We start from the raw sequence: 12,455 nt of genomic DNA on the forward strand, positions 1-12,455 counted from the left end.
CTTTACTAGAGACTGTCGCTAAAAATAAAACATATAAAGTAGTCGGTGCTTTCTGAGTTATTAAAGAAATCAGCAAAGACTGAAAGTTTACTTTTACTACAACAAATTCAAAGTAATCGTTGTGCCAAAGTACTACATATACTCGGGTTAACAAACGAGAATATCCTTTGCTGCAACAGGCAGTAAGCGTGACTGATGTTAAGCCAAACTATATGCAATAAAATAAATTACATCTACTTAGGGGAGACATAAAAAGTTAAAATGTTAACAACTTTTAAATTGCATAAATTTAAGTTAACGTCTGAATTCCTTTTCAGCGTGACAGCGTACCTTAAGTCAAACATAAATAATTCGTTAAAATCATGGAGAATATTTTACAGGTGGTTTAATTTTTCTCCCAGATTTTGCACATTTATCTAAATTTTGAGGCGTTAAGGTCGCTAATGTATGATCACCGGGCCCCGCAGTTGGGAATAAACCCAAGGCGATATGTAACACCAAAGATCTTCTAGTGGCGGACCTAAGGGATATTCTGCCCCTGCTTCGTTTAAAGACTGACTCATTAAACAACCAAAGAAAAGAATCTCAGATTCAAAAACAAAATAAGCATTAGGCTTCACACAACTAAGTCTCTCAAAAATATGTCTAAACCTGAGAAAATCTTAACCAAGGTGTTCGTGAAAAAATATACTACATAATCTTCTCGAACAAAACCATATCCCTGCTCTAAATATCCGACAGTAATACCAAATCCTGGTCACGGCACCAATGTAACAGGATTTGGTTTTACTGTCCGTCATAGCTTCCACTCACGACTTCGTTACACGGTACCTATGCAATTAGAAAATTACACGATACCAGTGTAACTAAAATGATCGTAGGAAAATACCTCTATTATTCTCAAAATTGACTCCTTAAATGACACACATTTTCTTTATCAATAATAGTACTTAGCGTTTTATTCCAAGTGCTTACTAATCAATATAGTACAAAATATTTATATTTATATATTTACAACAAAACTGATGTACTAACGACCTATCTTACTAATGGGCCTCAATAAAAAATAGTGCCTATCTAACAGATGTAAACATTCCAGAACCCGTCCAACCCAATACCAAGTCTGAAGAGAAGTGACCCACCCCTGCACGAAAAATCTACTATGCCTAACCAAACCTGTTTACCAACATTTTCATTACAATTGACATGAGGTGTTGAAATAAAGTACAAATAAGCCTGGAAATAAGACCAAGCAGAGTCTCAAATCAAAAAAAAAACAAAAAAAAAAACTGGGAAATAATAAACATGAAAATAATGGAGAGTGTTCAAAAATATTCCAGAACCAATAATGAAAATAGTGTTCTAAGGTTTACTCCTATTACAAAATATTGACTGCACAGAATTCATGCGATTAAGGTTCAATGTAAAATGTATAAAACATTCAGTATAATATACTGTAGATTCCTAAATATACGCGAGGAATGAATTATCGCGTAATTACGCGAGAAGCACCATTCGCGAAATAAAATTACTCGCTTTTATTTTTATGGTGCTTTAATGTATGTAAAATTTCTAGATAAATCACCGATTTGCGAATTATTGTTCCCGCGATTTGACGCCCTTGGGTCATTTCGCGATATTAAGTACTCGCGTAAAATAAGGAATTTACAGTAATGTATATTGCATGTAGTTGAGTGTAACACTGAAAATATTCACCCCCCAAAAATCATTGTCAACCGAGGCTGGTTTTCTTGGGGTGAAAATGTTCAGTGTTACACTCAACTACATGCAATATTTATATAAGAATATGCGATAGGATTGAATTTTACGGAGTTTGAAAATAACGATAACTTGGATTGATTAAGATCGTTTATTATACATTCGGAAACTTTCGGAAGCTAGTGTTAACAAAAATTCATAAGAAAAATTGTGTTATCTTCACGCAATTGCCCAGTATGATAAGTTTAAATTGGTTGAATAATGAAGGAATTCGGGCTTGTATACCCCCAAAGTATAGGAATAGGGCCCAGTAGTCCAACTGTTTTTAAAAAAATTCCAACTCTTTTATGTTACCATAAAGTAATAGAAACATTTTCAAATATAAATTACATAAATTTTGAAATTAAAAATCTAATATCTAAATCTAATATTTCGAAAAAGATGACTGATGTTACTTTCAAATAACAGATAATTTTTAAAAAATCACTTATCTGAAATAAATCTGAATAAAGTTATGGTAAGTAGATCTCTCTGGGCTTAATTGTTCTCCCAGCTCTAGTTACAGGAGATTGTTGACCAGGTTGCACCAAAGGATTATTTGGAAGTGGTTCTGCTGTTTCGCTCAAGGTTCCATCAGAAGTTTGATTTTCATGATCTTTTAACCAATTTACTGGAGGTTGTCTCCCTTGAAATGGTTTCAATTGATCCACACGGACAGTTATAGGGGTACTTTCTGAGTTTAACTGTATTTCATAGGTAACATCTGAAATGTTTTGAATAATGAGATATGGACCCGTCCAACCCTGACATAATTTATTTGACATTGCTGGTAAATAGCATCTCCAAACCCATTCACCTGGTTCGAATTCCGTGGCAAAATTTGCAGCTCTCCACAAGCAAGTAGTGGTGTCTCCATATAAGTGAAAAATTCTCGTGAGGAACGTTAAACAATAAACAAAAGAGTACTCATCTTCTTCCTCTTCTGACTGCATGTTAATATCTTCCTCAATTTCAACATCAACATGTTTCCGTCTGCAATGAACTTTAAATGCATTATATGATTTCAAGGAAGCCCCACATCCATTAGATGAACAAAATAATTCGTTGCATTTCTGTGTCTGTGTAAAAGGTGTTTGATAAATCCATTTCTTACTCCAGTGAAGAAGGGACACTTGCTACACTGAACCATGCATATTTCTGGAACAGTGCTCTTGCTATTTTAACCTGTTAAAAAAAAATTTGGTTTTAAAACTATCTTCACATGCATTTAAAATAATCAAATTTAATCAACAGTTTCAACTTGCACAATTTTTTTTTACATAAATAATATTTGAATGACTTTTAAATGGTTAAGTTGCCTGATTATATTACAAATTCAAAAATGAAAGGAGTTCTCCTCTTTAAACTTCAGACAACTAAACTCAGTATCTCCTCTTTATGAAATCACACACCATCAACACTGATACATTGTATAAAGCATTACATTCAATTTATAGGCCCAAAGTATGAAAATATTTTACCCCCTCCCCCTTTAAAAACCATTATCTTCTATCAGGTATTGATTAGATTTGTCATATGAAGGTGTGCACCTGGTATTTTTATAATGATTGGATAATTTTTCTGCATTTTACAGGTGTTTTTTCATTATGTCGCCCCGAACGAAGTAGGGCGACATATTGCAATTGTACGCATGAAAACTTTGTCCGGGGATGTTCTCGCAGATGGCTTGGACAACTTGCTGAAACTTTCAGCAAAAGACGACCACTTGTTTTACTTGTGCAGTGAACACTTTCAGTTTCAAAATGGCTACCGTTGCCATGGAAACGTACGAAAAGTGAAGAATTTTGTCCGGAAGTGTTCTCGCTGATTCATTGGACTTTCTTCATGAAAATGCATTATTTCTTTTAAAAAATCTCCTCCTCTGCTCCTGGGTATTAAGCAAACAAACAATATGCATAATTATGATGAGGAAAGGTGCCTCTTCAAATATTGTGAAATTCATGGACCCAGGGCCAGGGGTTCTGGTGTAAGGGCAGGGCTCTGTTAAATTATTAAATATATAGTGAAAATGCATTATTTCTTTAAAAATCTTCTTCTTTGATCTGGGGTATTAAACAAACTGAATGCATAGTTATGATTAGTAAGGGTGCCTCTTCCAAAATTGTGAATTTCATGTCCCTTGGCTCAGGGTTCTGGTGTTAGGGTAGGGGTCTGGTGTTAGGGCAGGGCTGGGGGTAAAGTTGATACATGATACTCAGGTGACCTATAAGGCTCGTGGGCCTCTTGTTTTTGTTAGGGATTGTTTCCATGGAAACAGATGAAAAGTGATAATTCTTTAACTTCAATTTTCTCAGTAACTGCTCAAGCAATCCTTTTGAATCTTTTAAGGATAATTCTTTGCAACGTGTCAAAGTGATTTCTATTTTCAAAAAATCTGGAATTGGTCGCACACAGTTGCCTCTGAAACGAAACAGAAAAAAGGGAAAGATGTGCACATATGTTCTCAGCGTTGGCTTGGACAATCTTGATGAAACTTTACAGAAATTATGAATAGAATCTCTAGGTGTGCAGTCAACATTCATTTTTCTAGATTCCTACCGTTAGCATGGAAACGGACGAAAAGTGCAAATTCTTTAATTTCTTTTTTTTTCAGAGTAACTACGCAAGCAATCGTTTGGAAACTTTAAAGATTCATTCCTTCAACTGTATCAAAGTGGTTTCCGCAAAAATTGGATTCGATTGCAGTAGGTCTATCGCTTCAGCCACCGGAACAAAGTCGTATTTTATTAATCATAGTTATGAACTCGAGTTTTCTCGAAGATGGCTTTCAAAATCTTTGATACTTTTCAGAAATAAAAATCACTAACCCTAGTTGTGCATAGAATATTGTATTTTTTCAAAGTTTGTCCCTGAAGCCAGGTTAGGAATAAATGATTTAAGAAAAATCGCGGTCACGTGACCATTGTATGCTATCAGAAGTTTCTTTTAAAAAATCATTTTCTCACTTTTTCCTCCGACATTTTTCTTATTGAAAAATTCTGTATGAGATTTATAGAGCTACAAGTCTATCTACAGACTTAATACAAATATTTGCAGGTTCTTAGTACGAATGGCCAAAAACGTTGAACATATGTCTATTTCTGATTTTTTTTTATCAATCTATAAATAATTCACGTTATGTTTATTATCTATATCAAAGTTGTCAAGTTTTAGTAACTGTGCTATGGTAATACATATTTATTACGAGTGCAGAATTAATTTCTTTGAGGAAAAAAGACCATTTGTTTATTTATAACCTGTTAAACACTATAAAATATTCACTTTTATTTTCATTTATATTCGACAGAACTGCAAAAGCACTGAGTTAATACGAAATGTGTTTCTTGTGCAAGCTAAACCTTTGAAGAAGGTGGAAAGGACAAAATACTTTCTTGATGCCATTGCAAGAAGTTTATAGAAAAATGTTTCGGTTGTATATATAGAACACCGGAATACTTTTCTTTCTAAACAAATAAAAAAAGTTTTTGAAAAGTTTTTCTTTCTTTGATAATATTTTTGATGATCAAAGGTTTATTTTCTACGGAAGCCGGTTGGTGCAAGGTAGAAAAAATATTTTATCTGGCGGCCGCCAAATAATTATCTGACGGCCGCCAAATACTTTTCTGGCGCCCGCCAGATAAAATATTTTTCTGCCTGGCACCTACCGGCTTCCGTAATTTTCACATATAGTTTTCAAATAAAATTATATTACATAATAAATGTAAATTAAAGAAAGTAATTGTACATTTTTACTTACCCCCCCCCCCCCCCCCCCCGCACCGTTCACGGTAGCTCAGTCGGTAGAGCGCTCGCTCCGTGATCGGGAGGTCGTGAGTTCGAATCTCGGCCGCGACAGACCTAAGTCGATAAAAAATAGGTAGCAACTGTTCCTTCGCCATGCGGCACTTTGAAGTGAAAGTTGCGGGTTCTTCGGATGAGACCTTAAAAACCGAGGCCCCGTGTCACGGCAGGCGTTGGCACGATAAAGATCCCTCACTGCTCAATGGCCCTGAGTGCCGAGTAAAGGTCAAAATTTGAAGCCCTTCACCGGTATATGGTGACGTCTCTATATGAGTGAAAGATTCTCGAATGGGACGTAAAACAATATTCAATCAATCAATCAATAACACACCCCCCCCCCGGTCGCCCGCGTGGCGCAGTGGTTAGAGCGTTCGCTCTAGAACCGCGGAGTAAGGAGTTGATCCTTACGTCGCGGGTTCGAATCCACTGTGGGACGTGGAGACCGGTCCTTCGGTTGAGATCGTATAAACCGAGGTCCCGTGTCGCAGTAGGTGCTGGCACGAAAAAATTCTCGAAAGGGACGTTAAACAACAAACAAACAAAAAACTTAAACCCCTCCACAAATACCTAGACACACACGCGCGCGCCTCACCCAGAATGAAAATATTCAGCATAAGAATATTTCCCTTAACCCAAAATCGACCTCTGATCGACTTTAAATCTACTAAAGACCCAAAATAATTTTCTTGTTTGTTTGCCTTTGACCCATGAGTGAGGAAATGATTAGTTAATCAGCGAATTTCTGTACAGATGATCAGAAAAATAAAAATTACTTCTGTCTTGGAGTTCTTCTGTTGTTACGGCTTTCACAATGGTTATGAAACTACAAATATTTTTTTCCGTCAAAAATGCAACTTCATCAATATTTTCAACACAATGTTACTACTCCCATTGACACCACTCGCTCACAGACTGTCACTAATAGTTCCCACAAGCACGCATTCACAACTTCCATTGAAACTAGTAGCTCACGTCACCGCGACTGACCCAATTCTGACCACAGATGGTGAAAATATATACTCTTATGGTTATTATTTTTTCATTTTATTAGTCATTCCCATGTTTATTCTTCCATGCTTTTGCCATCACAAATGTAAGAAAAGAAATAGCATCTTGTGTTATCCCCATTAAATTATGAGGATATTGTGAACGATGATAGTGATGAGGAATTCAACGGAAAAACACACCGGACAGCTGATAAAATGACTACCTGAAAAACTTGAGGATTTTTGTTTACTAACACAAATCGCTTTTAGCCATTTAACCTTTTACAACAAATTCAACATGTCTAGATATAAGTGTATTCCATTAAATAAAAATGTATCTTTCTTTCTTGCATGTTTTCCTTTTCATTATTACGCATTGACATCTTTTTAAGCATGCTACATTAATACTAAGGTATAATAAAGTAAGTATTAACTATTCAATTCATTTTTAAATCCTCTGATGAATTTAATAAATTATTTGATACTTTTAAAATAATATGCCTATTTATCATTCTCAGTACGTGATGCCTTCAGTTTGGGAGTGGCTAGTTTGGAACTCATCGCCTTGGCATTCGTGGCATGGGTCACGCGTGTATTACTAAAGAGGTTCAACTTGAGACGCTAGACCCCAATACGGTCATCAGATGTGGAGACCAGGCGCGGGGTAGGAGAACATATAGAGGTGAACGTCAAGACGCTTGCGTGGGTATTGAAGAAGAAGAATTGTCAGAGATGGGTTACAACCTCAGAAGTGGAAAAAATAAATGATAATTATTTCATATGTTTTATTAAGACTTCACTTTATACATACAATGTATTTTTGTTATGTGATTTAGCTTTGAGATGTAATTTTTAATATTAGGTTCCTGAGGAGAGGACTGGTGGAATACCCCCCCTCCCCAATACACTTCCAGGGGGTAAGTGTACAGAGACAGAGCACACACACACTTACAGGGAGTGAGTGCATTGAGACCTGTGAAAAATATTGTACTAAGATATGTTATGTCTAAAAAAAAACAAAACAAATGTAACCAATTTTATACTTTTTTATATCTTAATTACTTTTCACCGTACTTGAAGATTAATTAATTTTAGGTCAACATGCAGATATGACATAAAGGTTACATGGCATTGGGATATTTTTTACATTGTGGAACTTAAAACATTTATACAACCGGAAGCTTTTGTATCCCATCCAAAAGCTTATTTTGAATCAAGGTCATTTTCGAGGAATAAATGAGTGGTTTACAATAAAGAGGCTCGACCAATGAGTCTGGAACGATTTAATTGACAAGTAAAAAGTCTCTCGAAGCGAAAGATGTCATTTTAAAGTAGGTTAATGATTGATTTATTAACAAAATACTTGCTTGAAAGGGGATGCCTGAAATTGAGTTAGGTACCTTGTGGGAAAAATAAGTAAGGGGTGCCCCGTATACGAAACAAGTGCCTGTGATTGAAATATCTATATTAAATTCAATTAACTTTTCTGCAATCAACAAGTATTTCTTGTAAAGTGTAACTTTTTCTTACTTCAGAATCTACAGGTTTCTTGCATACAAACGATTTGTAAGACGGATATGACATTTCCTTGGGGAAAAAATAGAAAAAGTTTGCCTGCAAGTGTGGTTACAAAGATATGAGAAACATTTCCTGTAAGCCAATGATAACACTTCGTGTCTTTTTCAAAAGTTTATTAAACCACCGTGATCGTATAGACTTTATATGCAAGTTTCTGAAATCTCGCCAGAATAGACCAATACGCTGGTTGTACAATGTAGCAAATTTTAAAGATTAGTCCCAAATATTTAAGAAAAGCATAGAACTTAGACTCCAACAGTAATAATTAAGGTGAGGTCCAAAAAATTAGGGTCCAAAAAGTATTCCAAAAGAGTCAAAGAAAAGAGAGAGAGACATTTTCGGCAAAACAGGGTATATTGTGCTCAGAGGGTATTCATGGTCCGGAATATAGAAGTACTTTTCATTGGCTGACTTAACATTGCCATTTCACCTACGCTTTGTCCGTAGGTCTGTCCGTTGACCTATGAATCCCAATATGATACCACCCTCCAATACAGGTATACCTTCATTAATAATATTTATGGACACGGTCTCCATCTCTGCACCACAGGAGTTCTAGCCCTAAGCTCTTTTACTTATCTGCTTCAAAGTTCCCAATTTTATTACTCTTAATCAAGAATCGTAATAGTAACTTACATTTCCGATCAAATTTTATTACTTAGTATCGATGGGCTTGATCGGTCTATTCTGATCAATTCCATTACAAAATGATTTACAAAATTATAGTTCATTGTACCAACAACAAAATCCAATTTGTTCTAACAAGATAATTATAGTTCATGAACATAAAGTCCCTTTCCCAATTATTAAGTCACTGTATGTGGTACACTGATAATATACATCCTTGTTTAATAAACTTTTATTTTATTTTACCGTCACTACTAAGTTAACGATTAATAACTAAAATGATTATGATATGAATATAGTCCAAGTTTAAAATGTTCAAATCAAATGTCCGTTCTAAACCCTATAGGTTTACATTCCCTCAGAATATTATTATGCGTTCAAATATGCCTTGTGAAATTTCTAATCATTGCACAAAATTAGATACATAATATTGTACTGAAATGCAAGATAAATACAAGTATGAAGAAAGTACATTAAGGAAGCTCTAAACACTAATCAAACATGCTTTTTGGACTTTGATGAAAATATATTATATAAAGGTGCACATATTCAGTGTATCTAGTTCATTTTCAACATAGGGTACCTGCCCTATTTCTGTAGGAAAAATGTTCAAAGACAATGAACTGTGAACAGAAATCGGTATTGATTACTTACATCGGAAAGATTAATGTAAATGATGTATTTAATTACTTAATCTTAGTCTAACATAACATTAAGAATACTTTAATTCATAACAATTTTGTCATTAACTGTAGGTTCCCATTTATTCTATTTTTCTTCTAAGGGCAGATCACTCTAACTCAATAAAACTACCCTACAAATAGTACTCTTTAGTATGTAGTGTTTAGAGCTTCCTTAAACAATAAATATTACATGTATCTTGTAAATCTTGTTTTTTTTTAATTTGTAAACAAAATGATTGCTCTGTCTTTACTTTTTTGACCTATCCCAGTACACTTGAGATATCATGTTCGAATAAATCTTGAAGAATGTCTACGTATCAAAGCATCCTTTTCAAAGTTTGAGTAAGGGGCAGCGGTACATCTTGATTTAGTTCTGTACTATCGTCAGCGGTAAGAAGGACATTCAACACTTCTCCGTTCTTGGACAGCCTGCTTAATCAAGGTCACATAATCTGAAAAAAATTAAAAATAACGAAATTGAAAAGAAACTTCAAAATAACACAATATTTACAAGTAGTGTGTTCAAGTAAAATAGTTTTCTACTCACTAAATGTTGCAGGGATTTTCTTAGATTTTTCAACTGCTCCCAGTCCTTTTTTAGCCTATGGATAAGATACTGCATATTGCAGCTCACCAATCTTTGTTGTTGCCTGTTATCTACTGCTACAATGTATTTTCATTGAAATGCAAGGCAGCAACATTCAACCTTAAAAATATTCTAAATTTCATCCTGTTTCATTAAAAACTGGGACCGTTATAGCCATACACATGTATAAAGTTTCAATCAACTTAATTGCAACACACGTGTATGCACGTATTGAAAAAATCCCGTACAATAACATTACAGCTATTTCAATTATGCACACATTTTACTTATAATTGCACGCGTACGCTTCTGCATGCAGTGCATGAAAAATGACCTTCGTTCTGCACATCTACACAACATTCCTATTAACCCTAAAACATATTTAAGTTGATCCATCCATATCCTCTTTTTGTTTGACTAAGATTTTTTTTCCTGTTAGATATAGACACACACCTCTTATCTTAAAAAAAAATATCTGGAACCGTAATTCTTTGATTTAAAAATACCTATGTTTTTCCTTACTTATTATTGCAGTATATGGTTCAAATAGTAATAGTTAGTACATTTACCAATTAAAATTCCACCAAAGTAGTATCGGCGATAGGCCAGATCCTCCTCATTCTTAAAGAGGATAAGGTTTCCTTTGGCTTCTTTAAAGAATCTTTCTTTCAGCTGATGGTTTGCTGCGTAAAGAAGCTCTCGTCTTGGACCTCCTAAGTCCTGCGCAGCCTCTCCATGAAAAACAACCTCTATTGGAAATCTAATATTCTCCATATACTGGATTTCCTCAAGCAAGTCAGTGAGGAGGGAATGCCTGCTAACGTAAACTGCTGACGTTTCTCCCTCGATGACATCTTCTTCAGTAATAACGTCCAGAGGCCTTCCTTGCAGGAAGAGTTCTTGGTATTGCTTTAAGATTAACTTTGGGTCTGTTGTTTTCCCCTTCCTGAATAAATACGATGCGTGTTTTGAAAGTAATACGTCTTGAGACGTTTTAGATTCTTTGCATCTTTTTTAAGCATAAAATTTGAAACCCTCTTAGAAAATACTTTGTTTCAATAAAATAAGTTAAAATTAAATAATATCTATGGTTTTTTTCACGATTGCGTCTGCCACTTCTTCTGTATCAGCTGACAAAATGTGATAATCCTAGGCCTAATAGTATTAAAGTTATGAGCCGGACATGAAAAAAGCTAACAGACGGACGGACATGAACGCCATAACATAATACGTCCCATCTAACGACGGGCGTATAAAAATCATCCTTTAATACGTCGGTTTATGAGAGGGGTATTTGTACTTAAACCTGCTATTCCAAGATACAATCTTACCTGGGATGTAAATATTGTGTTAAAATATTTGAAATCATTGTCTCCTTTATCATCATCATTATCAATGTTACAAACATCTCGGAAACTGGTTATGTTACTTGCCTTACAGATGAGTGAACATGACGAGTGAAAAGCCTAAAGTGTGGCAAACATGAAGGTGAAAAATTAAATCTCAATTATATCAAAATTTTCCATGATATTTCATCTGACATTAAAATATACTTTTTGTAAAATCTCTACAATTTGCAAATATCTCGCAAAAATTTAAATTATTTACTTATGAAATATTGTACACATACTAAAGAGGGCAAAAAGAGTCATTTTCTCATGCTATAACACAATTTTTCGATATGAGTGGGTCTTCGCTCCATTTTTTAGAAAGTTAATCCTCGAAGTTTGCATAAAAATATACATTTTTGGTTTCCTTAAATATGAAGCAAAGACCTACTATACTTAAAAATGCGCTTTTATGACATATTCGCATCTTTTCGAGAAATACTTGAAGACCATTAAGTCAAGGGTCATATCACAAACATGATTTAAATGCCACTATTTATCAGGACTTGTGTAGTCTAGTGGTTAGCGTGCTAGTCTCGAAAGAAAAGATACTCAGGGTCTTTATTGCTAGGGTTCGAACCCCATGAATTCCACATTATTTTGTAAATAAAAGAATAAATTTTGCCGAGAAAATTTTCCTCAGAAAAGTTTTGTTTATCATAATTTCATAAATTTCAATATTGAGAACTTTAGTCTAAATACTGAACTCACAAATTGAACATGATGTTTATATATCTGAAGCTATAGGCTTTCAGCACGCTATGTTCGCCCATCTCCTTTCAGGGCAAAGGGGACAAACACTTCATTGATTGATATTAGAAATGTTCATTTTCAAGAGAGTGGTGTAAAAATTGTTATAGGTGATCATTTCAAAACTTCAAATACAAAGACACTTGGGTGAAATTGAGCCAACTACATGTAGCTACGAAGTCGATAAAGATTTGTGTGTGGTGAACACTTTCACTAATTATTTAAAAAACATGGAAACTCTGCGTGGTGCCGTTACACTCTTGTTTATTACATCACAACGACCACACAAGTCGGTGTC

Source organism: Saccostrea echinata, unplaced genomic scaffold, assembly GCF_033153115.1.
Source record: "Saccostrea echinata isolate AGI-Se365-2 ecotype Australia unplaced genomic scaffold, CSIRO_AGI_Sech_v1 ptg000006l, whole genome shotgun sequence".
Taxonomy (NCBI): domain Eukaryota; kingdom Metazoa; phylum Mollusca; class Bivalvia; order Ostreida; family Ostreidae; genus Saccostrea; species Saccostrea echinata.